The sequence below is a fragment of the Ovis canadensis genome, chromosome 5 (genome assembly GCF_042477335.2).
Source record: "Ovis canadensis isolate MfBH-ARS-UI-01 breed Bighorn chromosome 5, ARS-UI_OviCan_v2, whole genome shotgun sequence".
In the NCBI taxonomy this organism is placed as follows: domain Eukaryota; kingdom Metazoa; phylum Chordata; class Mammalia; order Artiodactyla; family Bovidae; genus Ovis; species Ovis canadensis.
In genome coordinates this window covers 109287094-109314739 of record NC_091249.1, presented here as the reverse complement: position 1 = coordinate 109314739, position 27646 = coordinate 109287094, and the positions used below count along the sequence as shown (strand labels likewise).

At 37.1% G+C, this 27646-nt stretch overlaps 1 long non-coding RNA gene across 4 annotated transcripts in view; it reads right to left on the bottom strand.

Moving 5' to 3' along the window:
* LOC138441536 (uncharacterized) overlaps positions 1-27646 on the bottom strand; it is a 151266-nt gene that overhangs the window by 85421 nt on the left and 38199 nt on the right. Inside the window, exon 3 of one of the 4 annotated variants that reach the window (XR_011257387.1) lies at positions 25661-25859. The exons of the other annotated variants lie outside the window; for them this stretch is intronic. This is a non-coding gene — a long non-coding RNA (uncharacterized lncRNA). The remainder of the gene's footprint in view (positions 1-25660; positions 25860-27646) is intronic. 4 annotated transcript variants of the gene reach the window in all.

The window sequence follows — 27646 nt, the reverse complement described above, 5'->3', positions numbered from 1 at the left end:
CTTTGAGGATTATCATGTGAAAAGGGAAAAATAAAGAGCCTATGTAAAAAAAAAAAAAAAATTGTACATGGGAAAACTGAGAATTCATTTTAGCCAAATAACAAGATAAAGAAGCCTGTTTCTAGATATCAAGCAGGAGATTTGGGCCCTTACTGATGAACTAGCATAGCCAGGTTAACTCAAGTAAGGATAAATTAAGAATGCTCAGTTGTCAGGTGAATCATTAAAGCAGAAATTGAGGCCCTGAGGCCAAGACAGGATCAGCATCCAGGAAGCCAACATTTGGCATGAAACTGACACAGTTAATAGAAAGGTCACCCAAAATCACCCCTACTCACCATCTCAACGTACAGAAGATAAAACAACATGATTCAAAATCAGTACCTCAGCACCATCCCAAGTACTAAAAGTTTAAAAATGTAAGGAAAAAATATTTCAGGCAAAATAAATGACATCCTGAAAAATGACGGTCATTATTTTTAAAACCATAGAAAATAGCCACATATATCTAACAAGCAAATAATAGTTCATCTACTGGGAATTGCATAGGCCTTTGGCCCAGAATAACTTCCTTACTTATAATCCTCTTGTTTTTCCTAAAGAAGCTTAAAAAATACTATTTTTGAGAACTTTCCAAAAAATTAGCATAAAAAAACTTCTTTTCCACAGAAAGTTATCAACCAAACTTCCCTATTTCACAATAATTTTAAAAGCTATCCACCAAATGTTTATATTCCAGGAAGAAAAACATAATTAAGAAGTCTTTTTTTTAACTTAGGAAAGTCTATAAACACCCACAACTACACCCACTAACACATAAAACCCAAATTAGTATAACACAGTTTAGCCTTTAGAAAACAACTTCCCAGCAGAGGGCAGCCATTATTGTCTTAGATGAGCTTATCTGTCTTTTGGTCATCAAGATGATGTCATTACATTACTCATATTTTCACAAAACACACTTTAAATATAATCTCAATAATTAATACATTTTGTCATTAAAACCCATCCATTCAACAGATATTTATTGAATGTCTTCTCTAAACAATGAGCTAACATTGGTAAATATTAATCTATGTGTCTGTCCCATAATTTCATGCATTAAATTCCTCTCTCCACAAATATAAAGTTACTAGTGATCCCAAAAATAGTATTTTAGAGTTATGGAGATACATAAAGGGAAGGTAATTTTTCTAAATCTTAAAGTGAGACAATCTTTTAAGTCATGTATTCTGGGAGGTTTACTATTTTTTTATATGATTTTGGAGGACAGGCTTTCTTAAAACATTGAATTAGTTTACCTGTTTTGTGAGGTTTATGAGTAGTACATAATTTGGTCAGGTATTTTGAGACCAAAGAAATAATGTCAAAGAGAAAAAAAGCATTTTAGTATATGCTGTCTTAGTATAAAGATCTATTTTAAAAGTTAAGCAATTGATTTTTAAAAATAAAACTAAATCTACAGAGGTTTTATTTTGTTTAAAAATATGTCTATTTTTACTTAATGTTAAAGTGTGATAGTATTTCCACTTGATAAAGCATTTTAGCAGAAACACTTACCATAAAAGTAGCCATGAAAACTGAAATGGTACTTTGCAACCTGAAATATTTCAAAAGAAACTTGCCTAAACAAAAGATTTTTCAATAGCTAGACAAGCAGCTCCATTTGTAAAAAGGAAATTGCTTCCCAAAGAAATAACAGGAATGAACCCTAAATTCTTACAACTGTAAATTAGTTTTCTAAAAATATTGTGGTCTAGACCCTTAATATGAAGATTAGACCAGATATTTTTGGAAAGTGTTTTAACTGTTGATTTAATAGGTATATTTCTCACTACAGTAATCTTTTAGATGTAATGTCATATTGCATAAGTAATCTCAGCACACAAAGAGGGAGCACTGACACTTTTTGTAGGAGCAATTAAACGATAGTATTATGTAATTTAAGCAACACTCTCAGGCAAATCTTTTAACAACCAAGAGTTTTTTCTAATTATGTAATCAACATTTGCATTAGAGATAAAAATATTAACCCTCCTCCTATGAATCCTTAGTACTGAGGATTCAGTACAGTTTTGTTTTCTGCTGGTTTTTTTTTTTTTAATGTTTAATGAAGGAGGTTTTATTTTTTATCTTTTGCATAAAGATATTAAAATTATCTTAATTCAAAAAATTACTCATTGTAAAGAACTGGGTACACTAAGAGTAGTTTCTTTAAAAATAAAGTTATTTGGACATGAAATTTGTGTAGAGAAATTAGATTAACTCTACAGCTCATTCATTCTAGTAATTTACAAACAACATAATATGCTATTATTCACATTCATGCACATGAGGAAACTGAAACTGAGAGATGTTAAGAAACTAGCCCAAGACCATATAGCTTGTGAATAGCAGAATTGGGCCTCAGTCACTTTCAGTAGCCAAGAGTACCACCTGGGCCTTTCCAGCACCAAAATTTCCTGTTTCATTCCACAATGGACATCAAATTTCAATGTACTCTAAAAATAAACAAAAATTCAGAGCAAATTCTATAAACCAGTTATGCTCAGCCTTGCAAAATCATTATTGGAAGTATTTATGTTTTCTTGGGCTACAAAAATATTTTATAATTCACTAAGTGTTTGTTCTAATAAACTATTTTAAGCATAAGTTTCCTTTCAGGAAAAAATATACATACCCTTATTCATATACATAGAAAAGGAAAGTTAAGAGAGCTAAACATGCGTCTCCCCCAAATTCACCCAGGATAGAATCTCTAGTTCCATTCCCATCAGACAAAAAGCTCTTACCCAATCATGATTCTCAAGCCTACTGAACGGTATCTTTCCTGGGTCAAACCTCTTGGCCCTACAGGGTGTGTCACAGAGGCAATCTCAAAGGCACCAAAGTGGGAGAAAACTCTCTTCAGTAATATTCCTCACTAATTTTTCTAAAATTAAAAAGAAACAGAAAAGCATTCTATATATAAAGAATAACTTCCTTTTCTCTTTTATTCAGAGGTTTGTTATGCTTACTCCAAGTATAAATTAAGCATTCCCATTATAAAATATTTAGGGCTTCATTTCAAATTCTTTTTTGTGGTTGTAGTAATTCATATTCAGGCAGATTCCAGGCCCTCAAAGCAACATGAATTCATTTTTAAACCAATTTCCTTGTTTAGTAGGAAAGCACAGAAGGTCCCAACTCCTCATGTAATGAGATTTTTTCATCAAGAAAGGCTTTTACATAAATTAAATCTAAGTGTTTTCCTAGTAATCCTGACACTTGTAATACGATGCTTATTTCAATCACTAAAGAATCTGATATCAATGTTAGTGTGAGTTCATCAACCTACCCCGGCCTCCTTTTCACCTGTTTATATTCTTCTGTTCCTTATAAATTGAACTCCTTTATCACCACATCCCAAAGGTCTCTGCTAACTCTTGCTAGGTTGGAATAGGTGTCCTTCCAACCTGACGTTATAGCATCCTAGTGAAAAGCTCTTTACACGCTTGCCCTCACTTACAGAATGCAAACCCGTGGAAGGCAGGAATCTTATCTTATTTGCCTCTTAATTGCATTTAATAAATACATTTGGAGGAAAGGAAGATTTTTAACAATTCAAATACATTCCTTTCCTTCCCTTCCCTTCCCTTCTCCTCTTGTTCCTTTCTTTTCTGGATAATTCAGACCATTATCATGCGGGGCAGAACAAGACAGGCATCAAAGTATAAAACTCAAGCAGGGTGAGGAAGGTATCCAGGTAAAAGGGCTCCCAGTCTGAGAGTCAGCTCCTGAGTGAGGTCAGGAAAGCATTCAGGTGAGGGACTGACTTGGGGCAGGAAGTTGGGGTACCTGCAGGAAGTACAGGTTATCCAAGCCACAGCAGGGAAAGGAAGAGTCCATGGATTGTGGTAGCTGCTCAGTGTGAAGTCAGAGCCCAAAGAGTGAAGAAGGGATGAGCACATCCACTGAACTTGGGCATCAGAGCTGTAGTTGGGTAAGTGGGTGGACACATGGAGCGGCACCCTGGATGGGGTGTCAGAGTCCAGGATATCCCACAGGATATCCTGTGGGAGGATATCCCGCAGAGGGTCAGAGCCTGAGTGGAGTGATGTGGGCATCTATGCAAGAGTGGCAACCCAGTGTGGAGATCAGAGTACCTAAGCCAGTGAGGAGGACGAAAGGAGTAACATTCAGGTGCAGGAGTCTAGCCTGCACAGACAGAGGAAATGCTTCCATGCAAGAGGGTAGGGAGGTGTTGGGAGGTGCTGCCTAAACACCGTGAGAAGAGCACTCGCATGGGTGTTCAGGGGATGCTGGCCAAGTCCCCTTAGTGATGGACACTAGGACCTGGCCTGGGGCATCAGAACATGGGTGAGGTGAGTGAGGCATCCACACAAGAAACAGAGACACTGGTTACATACTGGGGGGTTGAACAAGCAAGTAAACCTGAACAAAGACACAGTCATGAGATCCGGAGTCAAGTTTCTGACCGTCTAGGAAGAGCAACCAATACAGAAGGGGCCAAGATGCAAATGAATCCTGAGGAATTTTGTTTCAGAATCTAAAGTCATCTGCAAGAACAAATGGGTAAGTCGAGTTTAAAATGTTCTAAATTTTAAATGACTTGAAGAATTGATTATCAGGATATTTTTAATACATCATAGTATATTTTAAATCATATTAAAATGTCTATATTATAGGTATTCATTTTAGTAGATTTAAAGTTTTGAAATAAAGCTTCAAAAATATCAGTGGCATGAGGAGGGTAATTCACTAAACCTGGTAAATCCAGACCTTGGAAGACCTAGGGGTCTTTATTCCAGCTTCCCCTCCTCTCTGGCCCCACTCGCCGCCCGCAGGGTACAGAATTAGTATATCAGGTGGGTCCCCTCACCCAGTAGAATGCCTTCTGATATGACATTTAATCCCATTCATATGGCTTTGTGCCCAGTTGCCCAACAGGATGCTCATACATGGCCACCATTCCTGTAAACCACAGGAATACAGGCTGACTACTGCAGCCCCGTCTGCTTATTGTGTCTCCCCAGTTTTCCTGTTCAAATAGCTCAGCAAATCAGCCAGTCAGCTGCAAGCCAACTATTTTTTGCAGAATCCCCATTCTCTATAAACAATTCACTTGGGAGCCAAATATAACCTTCTCTCTCTCCCTGCCTTCCTCTATCCACAGAGTTCTCTTACATAAACCAGAGGAGTCTATAGTTAGAAAGGGCTGGTATGTGGTTGGGAATTACCCATCTGGTTTGAGCCCTGGAGGGTCTGTCTCACTCCAGCTTCTCTAGAATATGAGATGCTGGCTGTCCAATATGTCCTTGGTTTTGTCCCCTAGTCCAGAGCAACAGAAAAAAAGGAAGAGAAAAAAAAAAAAAACTCAAACGCCTAATACATAAACTAATGCAAAGGAAAATGTAACACAAAACTGGTGCCCATGGTTAAAATCCAGTAGCAGACTGACTGTCACAGGAAACCAGAAAAAAAGAGAATTTACATAGGTACTGTCTGAATCTTTACTAAGACTATATTCACATATTATTTGTGTAATTTAAAATAAATGAAAAGCAATGAAAAATTTATAAACTAATTATTAACAGCCAAAAAAGTAACAGTGAATATAAATCACAGAATGAACTTTGTCACCATAAAATCAATGAAGAAAATTTAAAAATGAATAATTTGACCATATAAAGTAAATAAATGTATACAGGCTTAGCTCATATAAATAGATTTTTTAAAAAAATTAAAACCCTAATAGTTAAATGAGCTAAAAAATATGAGTTAACTCTTCATAAAAGAAGAAAAATAATTGTATAAGTTTGAAAATTAACCAATATCTATTGCTTGCCTCAGATATTGGTAGGGTTTCTTCCCTCCTTTTTTCTTATAAAATTTCTATAATAAATATTTTTCTCTTTAAAATCAGGATAAAAAAAGAAACTTTTTAAACAGTCCCTCTCACTTTATCCAACCCAAACCAGAAAAAAATATATATGTGTATATATGCCAAATATACATTTTTTGTAAGAGTCTCAATACTAGTGAAATAAACAAAGAGAAGTATAGAACGAGCCCTTTTCAAAGAGACAATTTTTTTAAAAAAGCTTCTACCCACCTTATAGATTATAATTGATTTTATACTAAAAAAAGTCACTGAGTCTTTATTACAGGAGTCTTATAAGAAATATCAACACATACAAAGAAATTTAAAAGTTGTTGAGTTAAACAATAAGTATGTTACTTTTTTCCATCAACTATTTCCTACAGATTCTTACTGAGAAAGAAAATTTCTTTCCTCTGGCCTTCAATAATTCTGACATTTAATTTACTTCTTTTTTTATTTTGAAACTTTATGTGCTTTTTTGCCTTCACTTAATTTCTACATAAGGGGATCAGCTACTAAAACCAAAAATATCACAAATTTGAAAATTAAAATGTCAATCTGTTTATAGAATATGGATAATGAAAACCCAATACATTCATTACCGTCATGAAATATAAGTAACTTTACATAGTATATTTCTCCAAGAATAAGTGAACTATAATTTTTTAACTTCTATAATGTATTTTCTTTTTAAAGCTTATAGAGCTAGTCTTCTGTCTAAAATTAACCCATGAATCAACTAGCCAAATACAGGAGTATGGTCTATATCCATGCAGAGAATTTTCTTCAAGAAGTTAACCCAAAATGAATCAAACATCAAGACACTTGCATCAATCACGCCAGCTGTCTGCTCTAAAGAAAACTGGAAATGGAAGAAAGAGGCAGTGATCAAACAGAAGACATGGGAGACGCCTATGAATATTAATGGAGAATCCTGACTTATTCCCAAAAGCATTCTTTGACAATTCAAAGACATGAAACCTGCCAGTCAATTCAATCTTTCTGTAAAACCCTATCAACTGAAAAAGGAATGATAAGTTACATATTTCTGGAAGCAAAGATATGATCAAAGGAAGTAATGCAGTTTTATGATACTATTTTAAGAGTTTACACCAATCTTGAGTTATCCTTTTTAATGAAATCAAAAAGAACCAAGCTTTTTTTAACCTAACATGAAGTTAAATACTATGCAATAGATACCCTGACACATTTATATTTTAAATAGTGGGAAATTTTACTATTTTTTCCCACATTTGAAAGTATTACTTTCATTATTCTAGTGTGGACTCAACTTCACCCAAACTGAAGAGGATAAACAGAGTAGTGTTAAGCAAACTCTTCTTAGTGAACTGAGGAATACCTCATCCAGTTTCAACTTGGAGCCTGTTAAAGAGGAGCTAGAATTTTAGCGAACTAAAAATCTGTCAAGTAGAAAATAGCAGGCAGTCCTCCCCAGAGATCTGTGGGCACCGGACACAATGCGAGCAAGTAACGCGCCCCTGGTCGCAGCGGGAAGGCTCGCAGACATGACACGTTCAGTGCCAAAGCAAGGGCTCTAATTAGCGAAGGGTTCCGGTCTGGCAGTCAAGGGCTTAACCTTCGTTGGGAAATAATGAGTCAGACAATGTTTGAAGCCTCCATGTAAGATTTAGAGAAGAATGGGGGTGCTGAGAACTGCCTTAAATGTGCTAAACTGACAGGCACAGGTGACCGAACAATGAACTGCACACTTGGCAAAGAAGAAAATATTTGGTACATGCTTACGTCCTCCAGAGCAGCGTTCCTCTTCAGTCCCTGAGTTAAGATGAAACAAATTGATAGGCCATATTATTTGGTTGAGACACTTTAAAGACAGTAGAAGACATGGTGGAGGATATATATTTTCTGCAAATGTTTCTTAGACAACCAACTTTTAAGATAAGGAAATATCTGGGAACTTCTCTGAAGATGAGAGACAAATCTCAGTTTAAAGGCTAAAAAGTTCATTAGCAAACACAAATACTCTGTAATTAAACATGTACACTCATGGCAGACTCATGACAATGTATGGCAAAACCAATACAATATTGTAAATTTTAAAAAATTAATTAAAAAATAAAATTCATATGAATTCTAAAATAAATCAATAAAATTACCTAAACGGAAGGCCAAGTGAAGGACCCAAAGTCTAGGCAAATTAGAACATTTCCTTCTTGTCTTCTAATCTAAAAGACTACTACAGCTCCCAAAAGTTTCTTGTACACATGATTTTTTTAATTCTTTTCCATTAAGGTTTATTACAGTATACTGAATATCCCTGTGTCATAATCTGGACCTTGCTGTTTTCCTATTTTTTGTATATAGTAGTTTGTATCTGCTAATCCCAAACTCTTACACCTCTTTCACTCCCTTTCTCCGTTGCTAATGGTAAATTTGTTTTCTGTTTGTGAGTCTCTTTCTGTTTCATAACTAAGTTCATCTATGTCATATTTTAGGTTTCACATATAAGAAATATCATATGACATTTGGCACTTTCTGACTTACTTAGGCAGATGTGATTTTTTACTCTTAACTGCACAAACTCTTTAAAGAGTAAAAAGTATAGTACTTTGACTTTTTACTTCATGTAACTGAATCTGGGGGGAAAATACTCATATCTGATTGCTCACCATAACAATATGCCTTCTTTGATAAACTAAGTAAACAACTATTCATCATTGTTTTCTTCACCCACTCAATGTTATACCCGAAAGGTGGTAAGTCAAAAAAAAAAAAAAGGTGGTAAGTCGCTTCAGTCATGTTCGACTCTTGCAACCCCAGGCACTGTAGTCCACCAGGCTCCTCTGTCCATGGGATTCACCAGTAACAATACTGGAATGGGTTGCCATTTCCTTCTCCAGGGGATCTTCCCAACCCAGGGATCAAACCCGAGTCTCTTACATCCCCTGCATTTGCAGGTGGGTTCTTTACCACTAGCACCACATGAGAAGCCCTATACATAAAATAGTTAAGCCTTTTAGGATGTTTTATAAACTGATATATATATTTGAAAACTCATACATACACACATATATATTTTTACACACACCTACATAAATATATATGTGTATAGTCTATGTTATCTGAAAGCAAGTTACTCAATTTGAAAATCAATTGCTCATAGAGAGTGAATGTTAACATTGCGGGCAACAGAAGGTTTCAGTTACATATTGAAGGCATATATGTGTGTGAATATATACGTATATTAACATTTCACTAGTGCTAATAATTCTGAGCTGTCTTCCAGTATTTGTTTAGAAGGTATAAAATCTCTCCACTTAATAGTAGAATGCTAATTAGGTATACTAAAAGATGCCTCTTAAGAATTATAAGCCCTAAGTAAATAAAGTAATAAACCACTAATACTAATCTTAAAGTCCAATAATTGGGGTTAAAATTTATAAGTGAAGAACACTGCAAAACAAATAAGTGGTATCGGACTGTATTACCTTTCTAAAGGGCAAAAAAAATGTGAATTCTGAAATATATCTGTCCCCATGGATTTCAACTTAACTAAGGGATTGAAAATTATACATTTGTTTTCCCAGTCAAAACAGAGAATCAGGGTTATTGTTTTCTCTAATAGAAATATTTTAAAATAGAATGCATACATAGACTCCAGAGAGAACAAGAAAAATGCCAGACTTGCATAAAGCTCTCCTTGTTTCTTTTTCCTTCCCTATCTGGACAGGGAACAATTTTCTCTTGCAGCAACATAGTAAAGGCTCTGATGAACCATGACTCCAGAAGAAACAAATGCACTTTATCCGCCCCATCTCTTGTCAGGTGAAGGGAGAATTACACTTGGTGAATGTTCAGAAGCACCCTGAGCCTTCTATCAGACCCCTCAGTGTTCAAAGATCTCATGGAACTGAGGTTCAGCTTAACCAGAATATTGGGGAAATGACTTGGTGATTTTAAAAGTTACACTAAGATTGAAAATCAATTGCTTGTAGGGAGTAAATACAAACATTAAAGAGGGCTTTCCTGGTGGCTCAGATGGTAAAATAAAATCTGCTTACAATGCAGGAAACGCTGGTTCGATCCCATCCACTGGAGTAAGGAATGGCTACCCACTCCTGTATTCTTGCCTGAAGAATTCCATGGACAGAGGAGCCTCATTGGCTACAGTCCATGGAGTCGCAAAGAGTTGGACCTGACTGAGTGACTAACACTTTCACTTTCACACTTTCGATAGATGCAAGTCACATTTTTTGGAAGAAAGTTACTAAATTTGAAAATCAACCTCTGCTTATAGGGAGTAAATATAAACGTGAAAGAGCACCACAAGGTTTCATTAGCTCACAGATACAAAATTGGCTGTTAAAACTATATACTGTACATTTTGTTCACCAACAAGTTTATCTGGAAAATATAAAGTACTCCTCTTTGTGACCAAAGAAGATGATAGTTGTTATTACCTTCAACAGCCTGCATTGCTTTGTTTATTAACTATATACAATACCTTAAAATTAATTAAGTACATATTAATTAATATAACTTGTTTATTTGTATAATTTTATCACATATTTTATCATTATTTGTCTTCTCTGCTAGAATATAAGCTCTACTCTGGTGGAGATAGTCATAGTTCTTCATCAAGCATGTAGAATAGTGCCTGGGATACTCCACAAAAATTTTGGAATGAATAATTAAAATATAAAAGTGAAAATTAAAAGAAGGAAAATAATTCCATTGAAGACAGGTTGAAATACAAAAAAATCAGATAATAATTTTTAAAAATCATCTGCAGAAAGAGTTAATCTGTTCTCATTAAAGAAAAAGTGCCATACAACCAGGGTCTCCAGCATCGTTCTCAGTGGGAGAAAGCCTTCCTCACGGTGGACAAGTCTTAACACAGGGGTCTCTCCTCCCTGCAGACCTTGGCTCCAGTTCATCACTCTCAGGGTAGTAATCCCATACCTGGCTCTGGTACTTTCCATCTGAACTGATTCTACCATAAAATTTATACTGCCACTTATTCAAGGGAATAAACATGGATTAAATGTTTAGCCCCAAGGTCCTGGAAGGATATTTGAATAAGAGTTGGAGCCAAAAAATTAGACATGGATTGAGACTATAAAGATTTCTGTGTTCTCTCTGCTTATTCAAGCTTGAATTTTGAGGTAACCACTGAAAAGTACAACTGCAGATTTTGCTTCAATCACAATTTGATCATTAAATATCATTTAAACATGAACTATAACTTTCCTGAAACAAGAACAAGTCAAAATGTTTGGTAAGCTATAGATAACAACTGAGTATATTAGGCAACTTAGGAAAGATTGTGATGAATTTTGTGATGAGTAAAATTGAATCTCTTTTCCTAATTACAACACCTCTCCATCTCAACATATACTTACTACAACCCCCACCCACAGCCTCAGTGTCACTACTAAAGAAAGTATTGCCTTGAAGACATCAATGACTTCCTACTTAACAAATCTCAATGATTCTTTGGCCAGGATTTCATAATTTGTATTGCCTTAGTTTAGGTAACCTTCCACAATCCGATATTTTCCTGATTTTACAAAGATCTGAGACATCTAAGAGCACTCCTCACTGAAGTTAGCCAATGGGGCTAAGTTTTCTCTTTTGTTCTTTTGATTTCCATTGACAACTCACACATTATTATATCACCTACTAGAAAGTGTGTTTTCTTTGAAGTTATAATTTTGATGCTCAATGAGCATTTGTTGAATGAGTGAATCCTACTCTAGCAATCATCAAAATTGTCGTGCTTGTCGCATGGAATTATAAGACGCTCCTTAAAAATATGCCAAAAGAAAAAAATATTAAATCTTAACAAGCAAAGAATACGTAAGCTTACATAAATATTTACACAAAGAAATCACCTAATATGCTTCCTATTAAGGGAATAGGGTTCCCATCCCCAAGCCCCCATAAAAACAAACAGTGGAGTTGCAAATGTGAGTGGTTCAACCTTGCTATCCTTGCCACTGCCTCCCATGATTCTTCTTTCTGTGCTTACTTACCCATTGAGGCTAGACAGTGAAAGTGAAAGTCACTCAGTCGTGTCCCGACTGAGTGGGACTGACTATGCAGTCCTTGGAATTCTCCAGGCCAGGATACTGGAGTGGGTAGCCTTTCCCTCCTCCAGGGGATCTTCCCAACCCAGGGATGGAACCCACCTAGAGGCTGGTGTTAAATAACACAACACATTCCTGAATATTCACTGTGAGACTGGAAGAAACAACAGGCATATCTCAGGAGACCCTGGATTTAGACTTGGCTTAGATCCATTTCTGCAGACCTCCAACACTTTTCACCTACAGAACACTTTGAGCCCTTCCATTGCCTCAAAAAGCAGTAGATTCAACACATCTTCCTATTCTAAACAAGGTTTTCCCAATTTTTTCCAAAGTTTAAAAAATGTCTCTATATTGCATTCTAAATAACTCATCTTAATGATTCTTCTTTTTATTGGCCAGGCTATTCCCTTCAACTCCCACAGCCACCATACTAGGCTAGCTTCATAGCAGATTTGAACTAAACGTGTTTTTTACATGCTGAATCATACTCACCTCAAAAAATTCACTTGTTGAAGTCTTTATCCCTTCATATATTTAAAGGACTCATGACTAAGTCAGACTAACTCAGATGACTCCTCCCTGTTTTAAGATTAACTGTTTGGAATCTATCTTAATTACAGCTGCAAAATCCCTTCACTATGATTTGATCGAATAACTAGCTGAATGTATGTATGTACACAGGGACCAGAAATCTTAAGGACCATCTTAGAGTTCAGTCTACCACTCTAATATTTTTGGTTTTCTTTTTAAGGAGGATAGAGTAAAAGTGGGTTGAAAGGGATAGCGAAGGACTCTGTTTCTTAACAAATCCATTTGTTTTGTGGACATACACACAAAAAATGAAAGATATAACACAAGAGGGATATTCTAAAATTTTAAATAGCATGAAAAACAGAAATAGAAAAGTAAAACAAAGAGGAGAGTCTGAGATTTTAGTTTTAATTTTGGATTTTTCTTTTTGTTTGTTTTCTAGCAAATCAAGCGACAAATCTGGAGCCTTAAGTCAAAATGTTTTTTGAAAGAAAGAAAGTTTATCTTTTGAAAAAGAGAATTCAATTATACCTAAATTTAGAGTATAGGTCAAGCTCTATCTATGCTTTCTTAGAAAATAAAAAAGGAAAGCCAAAGAAATCTTCCCTAAAAATCCAACTCCGATATTAGTCGGATTAGTTCTGATTATCTTGGATATTTTCTGGTTAAAAGTATGTCTTGTTAAATGTCTCAGCTATACAATATACTTTAAAAGAGAGAATGAGTAAAATGAACCATTTCTAGTCTCTTAAGAAATAAAGCTGTTCTAAAATTTTTCTCTGGATTAGTGATATAAAAGTGAAGCATTGCCCTCTAGAGGATTAAAAGAGCTTTCTAGACCAGGCAACTATTTCATAATAATGTAACGTTGCTATATACATACTGTCCTGCTAATTTCAGGTTTATGTTCTTCTGTGGGGCACAGAAAAGAAATAGAAAATAGCTTTGGTGTAGGGAGTGCTAAAAAACTTTTTTAACAAACTTAGAATTTCTCAAGAGTTTGGTAAATTCTAATATTTGGTACATTACTTTATAAAATTTTGACCAATGTATTTGCACTGTAATCATGAAATAAAGGTCTGTCTTAGAAAACAGAGAATTTTTAGTTTTCTTAAAATGTGCAGACTAAATCTAATAAAGTCTGGTAGACTTTTAACCAGCTACTAAAGCAACAGAACCATGTGTATGTATCATACATATGATCTTATATTAAATTATAAAGTGACTACAAAACTGAGCCACATAATTTTTCTACCATATTCAACCTTAATATTTAGGAAGTTTAAAAGCAAGTGAAAAAATAGAAGAGAATGTAAAATTTCAATGGCCATTTTGACAATCCATGTCAAGAATTTCCCTATTACCAGGAGCATTTTCAGCCTAATCACAAATTCCCCCAAGAGTCAAAATCAGAAGCCAGAGCAAAGTTGTTTAAACATCTGGGTCTCTTCCTTTAACATAATTAATCGGTTATTCTCAAATAATTCTCAATAATAATAATTCTCAATAATTCCCAAATTATTCTCCCTAAATGGTTATGTCTCATCCATGTTTCCACCAGAACGTGTACCCCAGTGTTCATCGCAGCACTGTTTATAATAGCCAGGACATGGAAGCAACCTAGATGTCCATCAGCAGATGAATGGATAAGAAAGCTATGGTACATATACACAATGGAGTATTACTCAGCCATTAAAAAGAATGCATTTGAATCCGCTCTCATGACATGGATGAAACTGGAGCCGATTATACAGAGTGAAGTAACCCAGAAAGAAAAACACCAATACAGTATACTAATGCATATATATGGAATTTAGAAAGATGGCAATGATAACCCTGTATGCGAGACAGCAAAAGAGACGCAGATATATAGAACAGTCTTTTGGACTCTGTGGGAGAGGGAGAGGGTGGGATGATGTGGGAGAATGGCATTGACACATGTATAACATCATATATGAAACGAATCACCAGTCCAGGTTCGATGCAGGATACAGGATGCTCGGGGCTGGTGCACTGGGATGACCCAGAGGGGTGGTACGGGGAGGGAGGTGGGAGGGGCGTCCAGGATGGGGAACACTTGTACACCCGTGGTGGATTCATGTTGATGTGTGGCAAAACCAATATAATATTGTAAAGTAATTAGCCTCCAATTAAAATAAATAAATTTAAATTAAAAATAAAAAAGAACAGACTTTCCCTTATCTTCCTGTTAGGGTTTCATACAAACCTAAACAATTCCAGGCTTTAAAAATGAAGCAGGGAAGGGAAAAAGGAAAGAGAAAGGAAAGGAGGGAAATAAGAAAAGAAGAAAGAGGGAGAGAGGGAAGGAGAGGAGGGAAGAAAAGGCAGCTTAAAAAACTGTTGGCTCTTTGCATTTCCTTCTTTAGTTGTATAACTATTTCTTTTAACTTTCGTCTCTCCAGTGTTGGCAACAGTGAAGATCAGGTTGCTTCAGTTTGTTTCCTAAAATGAGAGATAACAGCCTGCCAGTGTAGGAGACTTAAGAGACATGGGTTCAGTCTCCAGGTTGGGAAGATCCCCTGGAGAAGGAAATGGCAACCCACCCCAGTATTCATGCCTGGAGAATCCTATGAAGAGAGGAGCATGGCGGGCTATGGTCCATAGGGTCGCAAAGACTCAGATACGACTGCAGTGACTGCACAAAACCAAGCCTAACACAAAGGGATGAAAGCAAAATACAGCATTATAGACATAGTCTACATCTTATTAATAAAAGCCTCTTGCAAAAAATGCACAGAACATTTTACAATGGGGTCTAAACACACTATACAATGTACAAGGCTTCTTACTGTAACGTGGCATTTTTCTTCCTCAACAAATACCTGGCAACTATCTCACACAATTTTCATAATTAGATATGTGTCCCTTTTCCTTCTGGGCTTCCCACGTGGTGATGCTGGTAAAGAACCCACTTGCCAATGCAGGAGACACAAGAGACTAGGATTCGATCCCTGGGTTGGGAAGAGCCCCTGGAGGAGGGCATGGCAACTCACTCCAGTATTCTTGCCTGGAGGATCCCATGGACAGAGGAGCCTGGCGGGCTACAGTCCATAGGGTCACACAGAGTCAGATACAACTGAAGAAATCTAGCACACAGGCATGCTCTTCTTTCTGTCTTACTCCAGAGTTCCATGGTATATTTACATATTATAAATGTCTTTAATATTTACAGACCTACGAATATGTCACAAAACAGCCGGATGAAAGGTTTTAATGAATTATAGAGGGAACTGCCAACAGAAGTTTCTGGTTTTCCTCTGTCTGGATTTTTCACAAGCAAATGATTCAGTTCAGTCGCTCAGTCAAGTCCGACTCTTTGCGACCCCATGTACTGCAGCACGCCAGGCCTCCCTGTCCATCACCAACTCCCAGAGCTTACTCAAACTCATGTCCATCAAGTCAGTGATGCCATCCAACCATCTCATCCTCCGTCATCCCCTTCTCCTCCCACCTTCAGTCTTTCCCAGCATCACGGTCTTTTCCAGTGAGTCAGTTCTTCGCACTGGTGGCCAAAGTATTGGAGTTTCAGCTTCAGCATCAGTCATTCCAATGAATATTCAGGACTGATTTCCTTTAGCATGGACTGGTTGGATCTCCTTGCTGTCCAAGGGATTCTCAAGAGTCTTCTCCAACACCACAGTTCAAAAGCATCAATTCTTTGGCACTCAGCTTTCTTTATAGTCCAACTGCCACATCCATGCTACTGGAAAAACCATAGCTTTGACTAGATGGACCTTTGTTGGCAAAGTAATGCCTCTGCTTTTAAATATGCTGTCTAGGTTGGACATAGCTTTTCTTCCAAGGAACAAGCATCTTTTAATTTCATGGCTGAAGTCACCATCTGCAGTGATTTTGGAGCCAAAAAAAAAAAATAAAGTCTGTCACTGTTTCCATTGTTTCCCCATCTATTTGCCATGAAGTGATGGGACCAGATGTCATGATATTCATTTTGCGAATGTTAAATTTTAAGCCAACTTCTTCACTCTTCTCTTTCACTTTCATCAAGTGGCTCTTCACTTTCTCTATAACGGTTGTGTCATCTGCGTATCTGAGATTATTGGTATTTCTCCCAGCAATCTTGATCCCAGCTTGTGCTTCATCCAACCAGCATTTAGCAGGATGTACTCTGCATATAAGTTAAATAAGCAGGTTGACAATATACAGCCTGATACATTACATTCCTTTCCCAGTTTGCAAACAGTCTGTTGTTCATGTCTTGTTTCTAACTGTTTCTTCTTCACCAGAATACAGATTTCTCAGGAGGCAGGTAAGGTGGTCTGGTATTCCCATCTCTTTCAGAATTTTCCACAGTTTGTTGTGATCTACACAGTTAAAGGTTTTGGCATAATCAATACAGCAGAAGTAGATGTTTTCTGGAATTCTCTTCTTTTTCTATAATCCAATGGATTAAACTACAGCAAAGGATTAAGTTAGTCTTTAGAACAGGATCTGAAAAACACAGTCTCCTTTTTGCATCTTGAAATTCAACCATACTGTAAAATTTTCAGTTACTTGTTTGGAATGCAAAGATTCTTTGACTAGGGCATAAGGAATCTTAGGACACTAATTACTTGGGATCATGGAATCCAAATTGGCTAAGACTTATGATAATCCTGGTCTGCTTTCATCATCTCTTTACCAGTCAGTTATCAGATGTGGTGGTACCATCACAGAAGAAATGAAACCTTTCTTGAATAAGTCTTAGAACATCCCTTCCACTTTCTCCTGACATTTGCAGAAGTTGCTTACTATTCTAAACTTGCAGTTAGCAAGCGTTTCACAAGTCCTATTTTCTTATCAAACCAGTTGAGTCCAACTCCATCACTACTCAATCTTCAACCTACCCCATCCTTTCCTCAAAACCCACCTGGTTAGCCCTAAATCCCTTCTTTCCCACAACTCAGTCACCTCATCTTTGTCTACTGCCAAATAATTTGTCTTCACATACAGGATATAAAAATAACTCTCACACTTAAGAAAATATCTGATATAACTAAGCAGAAATGCAATTAGAATAGACAAAGAATTGAAGAAGAATAAGACTGTATATCTGAAATTTCTACAAAAAAATATTGAGGAGTATTGATGTTTAAAATTAGTCAGTGATTCCAGTCACAACCCAGTTGTCTATTCAAATCCTATCCATGATTTCTTTTCACACAAGCTCAGAAGATGTTACACTAACTATCTTCAATGAATCATTTTCAAAATTAATCATGCCCTTTAAAGGTCCCCTTAAATATGATCAGTTCCTCAATGTGTGAATGACTGCATGACAGGTTAAACAATATCCAGTGGATACTAGTGTTCCAAAAATACCCAAAGCATCCTGGAAAGAAAGGAAGTCTGGTACTATCCCCTCCATATGAGTGTGCCTGGGCGTGAGAGGTAAGTTGTTTCAGTTGTGTCCAACACTGTGCTACCCTATGTACTGCAGCCTGCCAGGCTCTTCTGTCTGTGGGATTCTCCAGGCAAGAAAAATGGAGTGAGTTGCGATGTCCTCCTCCATGGCATTGTCCCAAACCAGGATCAAACCTGCATCACCTGTGACTCCTGCAATGCAGGTGGATTCGTTACCACTAAGCCACTAGGGAAGCCGTCTATCCCCTTAGTGTTATTCAGTCACTCAGTTGTGTCCAATTCTTTGCTACCCCATGGATTGCACCACGCCAGTCTTCCCTGTCTTTCACCATCTCGAAGAACTTGCTCAAACTTGCAACCATTGAGTCAGTGATGCCCTCCAACCATCTCGTAATCTGTCATCCCCTTCTCCTCCTGCCTTCAATATTTCCCAGCATCAGGGTCTTTTCCAATGAGCTGGCTCTTCACATCATGTGGCCAAAGTATTGGAGTTTCAGCTTGAGTATCAGTCCTTCCAATGATCATTCAGGGTTGATTTCCTTTAGGATTAACTGGTAGGATCTCCTTGAAGTCCAAGAGACTCTCAAGAGTCTTCTTCAACACCACAGTTCAAAAGCATCAATTATCTAGTGCTCAGCCTTCTTTATGATCCAAATCTCATATGTGTACCCATGACTACTGGAAAAAACATAGCTGTGACTATACAGACCTTTGTCAGCAAACTAAAGTCTCTGCTTCTTAATACATTATCTAGGTTTGTCATAGTTTTTCTTCCAAGAAGTAAGCATCTTTAATCTCATGGCTGCAGTCATCATCTGCAGGGATTTTGGAGCCCCCAAAAATAAAGTCTTTCACTGTTTCCATTGTTTCCCCATCTCCTTGCCATGAACTGATGGGGCCAGATGCCATGATTTTAGTTTTCTGAATGTTGAGTTTTAAGCCAGCTTTTTCACTCTCCTCTTTCACTTTCATCAAGAGTTCCTCCATAGTTCCTCTTCATTTTCTGCCGCAAGGGTGGTTATCATCTGCATATCTGAGGTTATTGATATTTCTCCCATAAATCTTGATTCCAGCTTGTGCTTCATCCAGCCTGGAATTTCACATGATGTACTCTGCATATAAGTTAAATAAGCAGGGTGACAATACATAGCCTTGATACACTCCTTTCCCAATTTTGAATTAGTCTGTTATTCCATTTCCAGTTCTGTTGCTTCTTTCTCAGGAGGCAGGTAAGTTGATCTGGTATTCCCATCTCTTGAAGAATTTTCCACTGGAAAAGATGGTAGGTCTTGGAACAATGGCTGTACAGCGCTGGAGCAACTTTGAGGAGATATCCCACGTCCAAGGGCAAAGGAGAAGCCCCAACAAGACCATAGGAGGGGTGAAATCACATTTAAAATCAAACCCCATGCCCACCAGAGAAGCTCAGAGGGCTCAAACATACCTTGTGAACACCAGGACCCAGAGACCCCACAGAGACTGAGACAGAACTGTGTGTGAGTGTCTCCTGAGGAGGCATGGTCAGCAGTGGCCTGCTGCAGGGGCAGGGGCTCTGGGTGCAGCAGACCTGGCTGTGGTATAAGCCCTCTTGGAGGAGGTCGCCATTAACCCCATCATAGAGCTGCCAGAACTTACACAGGACTGGGAAACAGACTCTTGGAGGACAAAAACTGAAACTTGTGCACATCAGGACCCAGGAAAAAAGAGTAGTGACCCCACAAGAGACTGACCGAGACGTCCCCGTGAGTGTCCAGGAGTCTCTGGTGGAGGTGTGGGTCGCCGGTGCCTGCTGTAGGGCTGGGGGCACTGAGTGTAGCAGTGTGTGCATGGGATCTTTTGAAGGAAGTTGTCATTATCTTCATTACCTCCACCATGAAGGTGAAAGTGAAGTCTCTCAGTCATGTCTGACTCTTTGCCCCTCTTTGGACTATAGCCCATCAGACTCCTCCGTCCATGGGATCTTCCAGGCAAGAATACTGGAGTGGGTTGCCATTTCCATCTCCGGGAGATCTTCCCAATCCAGGGATTGAACCCGGGTCTCCTGCATTGTAGCCAGACGCTTTACCATCCGAGCCACCAGGGAAGTCTGGCCTCATGTCAAACAACAGAGAGGGAACACAGCCCCCTCACTGACAGAAAATTGGATTAAAGATTTACTGAGCATGGCCCTGCCCATCAGAACAAGACCCAGTTTCCCCCTCAGTCAGTCTCTCCCATCAGGAAACTTCTAGAGACCTCTTATCCTTTTCCATCAGAGGGCTGAAAAACTGAAAACCACAATACAAGAAAACTAACCAATCTGATCACATGGACCACGGCCTTGCCTAACTCAACGAAACTATGAGTCATGCCATGTAGGGTCACTCAAGATGGATGGGTCCTGGTGGAGAGTTCTGACAAAACGTGACCCACTGGAGAAGGGAATGACAAACCACTTCAGTATTCTTACCTTGAGAACTCCAAGAACAGTTCAGTTCAGTTCAGTCACTCAGTCGTGTCCAACTCATTGCAACCCCACGGACTGCAGCACGCCAGGCCTCCCTGTCCATCACCAAATCCCGGAGTCTACCCAAACTCATGTCCATTGAGTCAATGATGCCATCCAACCATCTCATTATCTGTGGTCTGTTTCTCCTCCTGCCTTAAATCTTTCCCAGCATCAAGGTCTTTTCAAATGAGTCAGCTCTTTGCATCAGGTGGCCAAAGTATTGGGAGTTTCAGCTTCAACATCAGTCCCACCAATGAACACTCAGGACTGATCTCCTTTATGATGGAATGCTTGGATCTCCTTGCAGTCTTGAAGTCTCTCAAGAGTCTTCTCCAACACCACAGTTCAAAAGCATCAATTCTTCAGCACTCAGCTTTCTTTAAAGTCCAATTCTCACATCCATACATGACTACTAGAAAAACCAAAGCCTTGACTAGATGGACTTTTGTTAGCAAAGTGATGTCTCTTTTTAATATGCTGTCTATATTGGTCATAACTTTCCTTCCAGGGAGTAAGCGTCTTTTAATCTCATGGGTGCAGTCACCATCTGCGGTATGAAAAGGTAAAAAGATAGGACATTGAAAGATGAACTCCCCAGATCGGTAGGTGCCCAATATGCTACTGGAGATCAGTGGAGAAATAACTCTAGAAAGAATGAAGAGACAGAGCCAAAGCAAAAACAACACCCAGCTGTGGATGTGACTGGTGATGGAAGTAACGTCAAATGCTGTAAAGAGCAATATTGCATAAGAACCTGGAATGTTAGGTCCATGAATCAAGGCAAATTGGAAGTGGTCAAACAGAAGATGGCAAGAGTGAACATTGACATTCTAGGAATCAGCAAACTAAAATGGACTGGAATGGGTGAATTTAACTCAGACGACAATTATATCTACTACTGTGGGCAAGAATCCCTTAGAAGAAATGGAGTTGCCCTCATAGTCAACATAGAGTCTAAAATGCAGTACTTGGATGCAATCTCAAAACCGACAGAATGATCTCTGCTCGTTTCCAAGGGAAACCATTCAGTATCGCAGTAATCCAAGTCAATGCCCCGACCAGTAATGCTGAAAAAGCTGAAGCTGAACAGTTCTGTGAAGACCTACAAGACCTTCTAGAACTAACACCCCCAAAATATGTCCTTTTCATTATGGGGACTGTAATCAAAAGCAGTAAGTCAAGAGATACCCGGAGTAAGAGGCAAATTTAGCCTTGGAGTACAGAATGAAGTAGGACAATGGTAAATAGAATTTGCCAAGAGAACACACTGGTCATAGCAAACACCCTCTTCCAACAACACAGAAAAGATTCTGCATGAACATGGACATCATCAGATGGTCAATACTGAAATCAGGTTGATTATATCCTTTGCAGCCAAAGATGGAGAAGCTCTATACAGTCAGAAAAAACAAGACTTAGAGCTGACTGTGCCTCGGATCATGAACTCCTTATTGCCAAAATCAGACTTACATTGAAGAAAGTAGGGAAAACCACTAGACCACTCAGGTATGACTTAAATCAAATCCCTTAAACAGTGGAAGTGACAAATAGATTCAAGGGATTAGATCTAATAGACACAGTGCCTGAAGAACTATGGACGGAGGTTCATGACACTGTACAGGAGGCAGGGATCAAGACCATCCCCAAGAAAAAAAAGGCAAAAAGGGTGTAAAGGAGGCCTTACAAAGAGCTGTGAAAAGAAGAGAAGTGAAAGGCAAAGGAGAAAAGAAAGATATACCCATTTGAATGCAAAGTTCCAAAGCATAGCAAGGAGAGACAAGAAGGCCTTCCTCAGTGATCAATACAGAGAAATAGAGGAAAACAACAGAATGGGAAAGACTAGAGATCTCTTCAAAAAAATTAGAGATACCAAAGGAACATTTCACACAAAGATGGCACAATAAAGGACAGAAATGATATGGACACAACGGAAGCAGAAGATATTAAGAAGAGGTGGCAACAATACACAGAAGAACTATACAAAAAAAGATCTTCACAACCCACATAATCATGATGGTGTGATCACTCACCTAGAGCCAGACATCCTGGAATGTGAAGTCAAGTGGGCCTTAGGAAGCATCACTACAAACAAAGCTAGTAGAGGTGATGGAATTCTAGTTGAGCTATTTCAAATCCTAAAAGATGATGCTGTGAAAGTGCTGCACTCAATATGCCAGCAAATTTGGAAAACTCAGCAGTGACCATAGGGCTGGAAAGGGTCAGTTCTTATTCTAATCCCAAAGAAAGGCAATGTCAAAGAATGCTTAAACTGCTTCACAGTTGCACTCATCTCATACGCTAGCAAAGTGATGCTCAAAATTCCACAAGCCAGGCTTCAAAAGTACATGAACCATGAGCTTCCAGATGTTCAAGCTGGATCTAGGAAAAGCAGAAGAACCAGAGATCAAACTACCAACATCCACTGGATCATTGAAAAAGTGAGCGAGTTCCAGAAAAACATCTATTTCTGCTTTATTGACTATGCCAAGGCCTTTTACTGTGTGGCTCACAACAAACTGTGGAAAATTCTGAAAGAGATGGGAATACCAGACCACCTGACCTGCCTCCTGAGAAATCTGTATGCAGGTCAAGAGGAAACAGCTAGAACTGGACGTGGAACAACAGACTGGTTCCAAATTGGGAAAGAGGTACATCAAGGCTGTATACTGTCACCCTGCTTATTTAACTCATATGCAGAGTTCATCATGAGAAATGCTGCACTGGATGAAGCACAGCTGGAATCAGGATGCTGGGAGAAATACCAATAACCTCAGAGATGCAGATGACACCACCCTAATGGCAGAAAGTGAAGAACCAAAGAGCCTCTTGATGAAAGTGAAAGAGAAAAGCGAAAAAGTTGGCTTAAAACTCAACATACAGAAAACTAACATCATGGCATCTGGTCCCATCACTTCATGGCAAATAGATAGGGAAACAATGGAAACAGTGACAGACTTTATTTTGGGGGGCTCCAAAATCTCTGCAGATGGTGGCTTCAGCCATGAAATTAAAAGACGTTTGCTTCTTGGAATAATAGTTATGACCAACAGAGATAGCATATTAAAAAACAAAGACATTACTTTGTGGACAAAGGTCTGTCTAGTCAAAGCTATGGTTTTTCCAGTAGTCATGCATGGATGTGAGAGTTGGACTATAAAGAAAGCTGAGTGCCGAAGAACTGATGCTTTGAAATGTGGTGCTGGAAAACTCTTGAGAGTCCCTTGGACAGCAAGCAGATCCAACCAGTTCATCCTAAAGGAGATCAGTCCTGAATATTCATTAGAAGGGCTGATGCTGAAGCAGATACTCCAATACTTTAGCCACCTGATGCGAAGAACTGACTCATTTGAAAAGACACGATGCTGGGAAAGATTGAGGGAGGGAGGAGAAGGGGAAGACAGAGGATGAGATGGTTGGATGGCATCACTGACTCAATGGAGATGAGTTTGAGTAAACTCCGGAAGTTGGTAATAGACATGGATGCCTACAGTGCTGCAGTCCATGGGGTTGCAAAGAGTCAGATAGGAATGAGCAATTGAGTTGAACAGAATTTTCCACATTTTGTTGTGTTCCACACAGTCAAAGGCTTTGGGATAGAAGTAGTCAATGAAGCAGAAGTAGATGCTTATCTGGAATTCTCTTTCTTTTTCTATGATCCACTATCCCCTACTGAGAACCAAATTATTTATTATTTCTGAAACATTTTAATAAGAGGTCACATTTATTGTGTAGCTACTGTGTGCCACATAGTAAAGGCTATAAAAGCACTTCTTTATATATGTTGACCAATCTTAAGGGGATGATTATTATGAGTAGTTTAAAGACAAAGAAGAGAAACACAGACAGGTTAATGATTTACTTAAATTCACCAGTGGCAGAGCCAGGATTTAAACTCATTTAGGGCTGCCATTTATGGGGCCGCACAGAGTCGGACACAACTGAAGTGACTTAGCAGCAGCAGCAGCAGTGACTAAACAACAACAACTCTGGCTGTGGGCCCCAACTACCGTGAAAAGTCTCCAAGAAGTGTCCAAAACTCTAGTGAGGACATGTGTGCATAGATCCTAAAGATACTGCACAGATTTCCCCATCCTGGTAAGCTAGTCTAAAAATCATACAGCACCATAATATTCTTCTTTAGAATGACACTAAATATTTTAAATAAGTGAAAAGAGACCCTAGTGAAATGAAACAGAAGTTCTCTCAATATAGAAGAAGAAATATTTGAAATTGATAGACTGTCTATGAATATTCTTAATATAAGTTTCAAAACAGAGAAAGGATTCTTACACTTGGAACTTGAAGAACTCTGTCTTTTCAAGATGACTCTAAGCTCCTCTGTATTCTGTGGAAACCTTTTACATTCCTAAAGGTAAGTTTTTCCATTCCTGAAAATTTCTAAAAATTCAAATTGTAAAAGTAAAATAAGGAACAAAAGAATGTGAAGGAACTTAACTTGGAATCAAAGCAGAAAATATCACCTTTAATTATTAAAACAAAAATCTTAATTTTTGGAAACACATATGACATATCTATATAGGAAAAATAGTATAAAATCTGAAGCTGCCATGTGACATAACTCTTCTGTTTACTTTTCTTAAAAAAAGGTAAGTGTTTCATGGCACTGTCAAAAAGATTGATTTGAAAATGGCCCATCTGGTACTACACTGGATGACTAAAATCCACATAAACTATTTAAAAATATAAATATAACTCATCCTTTATAAGAATTTGACTTTGGAAATTGCATTACTCTTTTTTTGTTGTTGTTGTTCAAATGGGTATGTTTTAATTTATTTTTTGCATTACTCTTAAATCTATCAATAGTAAAGAGTTTTCTTTGATGTGAGGGTTTAAAGAGGCATAAAATTTTACAATATGAGGCCCCTATTTAAAAGAGTAAAAAATGCAAAATTTTTTAAAATTGTAAATCACAACAAATTATAGATTTTAAAAAGGTGAAAAATAAAACAAAAATTTCAAAACAATGAAGACAATATATTTTTAATATCTATTGCCATGATACTCTTTTTCTTTTCCTTTTTTTTTTTTTTTTGCTGTAAACCCTCTAACCACTCTTAAAATATCAATCACTTGGAACATCATTTCCTACAAAGAGAGGAAATCTAATTTGGTCTTTTATTTCAGCATGTTAGTCTTTTAAAAAGCTCCCTCAAGTGAGGATCCTTAAAGTTTAAACTTCATAATTTTAACCATAAATTCACCCCTATTTTGGACATAAGTTGTCAAATGGTTTTGAAATATATATACATTTTATTGAAATATAACAATGACTACACATACCTTCTTACTATGGTTGTGATTTTTAACTAAGATGTTCCCTTCAAGTCCTTCAAACAAACTTCTTCTTGCCTTAAGAATTCAATTCCAGATTCAAGGTTTTCATACTAAATCATTTCCATTTTCATTCCACGGGAAACTTTAAAGCATAATATATTCTGACTATTGATGTCATACCAGGCTAAATTTTCCAGTTCTCATTCTGAAAGGTAAAGCAAATGTGGAGCTTTTTACTTCTCCTTTTCTTAAAAGTATGATACATCTTTGAAACAAAAAAATCCTCTGAATCACAGCTCTTCATAATTACTGCAGAAGAGGCATTTATCATATATTGTGTTATATTCCAATAATGGTACCAATGGAAATAGATGAGGAAATGTGTCTAAGTTTAATTTTTCTGTAAACATCAATTTCCTGAAATATCTAAGTTACGCATTGAGCTTAAAGGTAAGTTCATCAACTATAGTTATTAGACAGAATAAATTATCACACACAAATTTGTTTAGAGGTCTTGAATACATTGTTATCATCAGTATAATTTTAGATTTATTTTATGTTTATATTATTAAATTTTACATCATTTTATTTGTATTCAGTAACTACAGCTACCAACGTTCCCTTCAAATAACTCACGTCTTCATTTTTTTAAATGAAAATTATACATACATTTATTTAAGGCAAAAAATATGAAATTTAATTATCATTGAAAATGTCATTTAAAATTATAATTTTTCAGTTTTAATGGAAGACTAAAATACCTATCCATGCCCAAATGTCTATCAAAGGTACACTTCTCATTCTTTCTAATATGTAACCACCAAAAATATGTAAAAAACATTTTTATAACAGGAAAACAGCTCTGAGATAAGTGCCACTTGATTAAAGTTCAGGTAATACATTATTTCTGTGTAAAAACTAAAATTGTGACTTTAGCTGTTTACCTTCACATTTGTAATACCTAGAAGAGTTTTATGTCAGAAGGAAAGACATCTGAAGTCACTGATAGACAGTTAAAATTTCTCTCAATACCTAAAAATGTCCTTATCAACAAGGACAATTAAGCACAAGTGTTAACTTAGAAATTAAAGGAATATTAAATAAAGTTTAAGAAAATGAAGGAATGAATCAAAATTCTATTTGAAACCAAGAGATTTAAAATAATTATACAAGAAATAAAATTAGGATTACTCAGTTTTAATTACAAGAAAAATGTAATGGTCAGATACAAGAATGTTATGTTTTTATACATAGTATTCCTCATTACTTTTTCATTTCTACTTATTTATTACACACTCAATACTTAACTTTTTAGTTATACTAAGCAAAGTAAATGACTGTGGTATACCTTTATTTACCATGTGGTTAATGTAATGAATAAAATGTGCTCTGTGTGCACAAAACCAGATTCAAATATTTAATCAGCAGTTGCCAAAACTATCTAAAGTTATTTTTATCAAAAAGTGTACAAGTTGAGTAGGACTTTTTTTTTTAAGTAGAAATTTTGTGTTCATTAGTTTTCAGTAATGTAATTTGCAGAGCTGTAAAGCATCTGGCAATTGGAGGCAAGTTTCACAACTCACATCATCAGTACACAAATATTGACATTAGATGTCCATCTCATCTGACTTGTGAAATTCTGCTATTCCTGTCTTTCACGGTACCACGATACCGACTTGTAAAATCTTTCCTGATATTTTTGTCCTTATCATATAAAAAATCAAATGCAGTCACTTTGCTGCCAGATCAACAGAATAACAGATTTCTTGGTAAACATCATAGATATTTTCCCCAGAAAAACTCTAAATAAAAAATAGACTATTTATATTATCTATAACAGCATCTATCTTTTTTTCACTCACTATAAATCAGTACACATAAGGTCTACTCTATAAATGGGATCCCAATGTTATTTTCTAGTGTAAACAAATCCTTATAAAATTCTATGACCCCGCAGTTTTCCTGTAACATTAAGTTCTCAATTTCTTATAA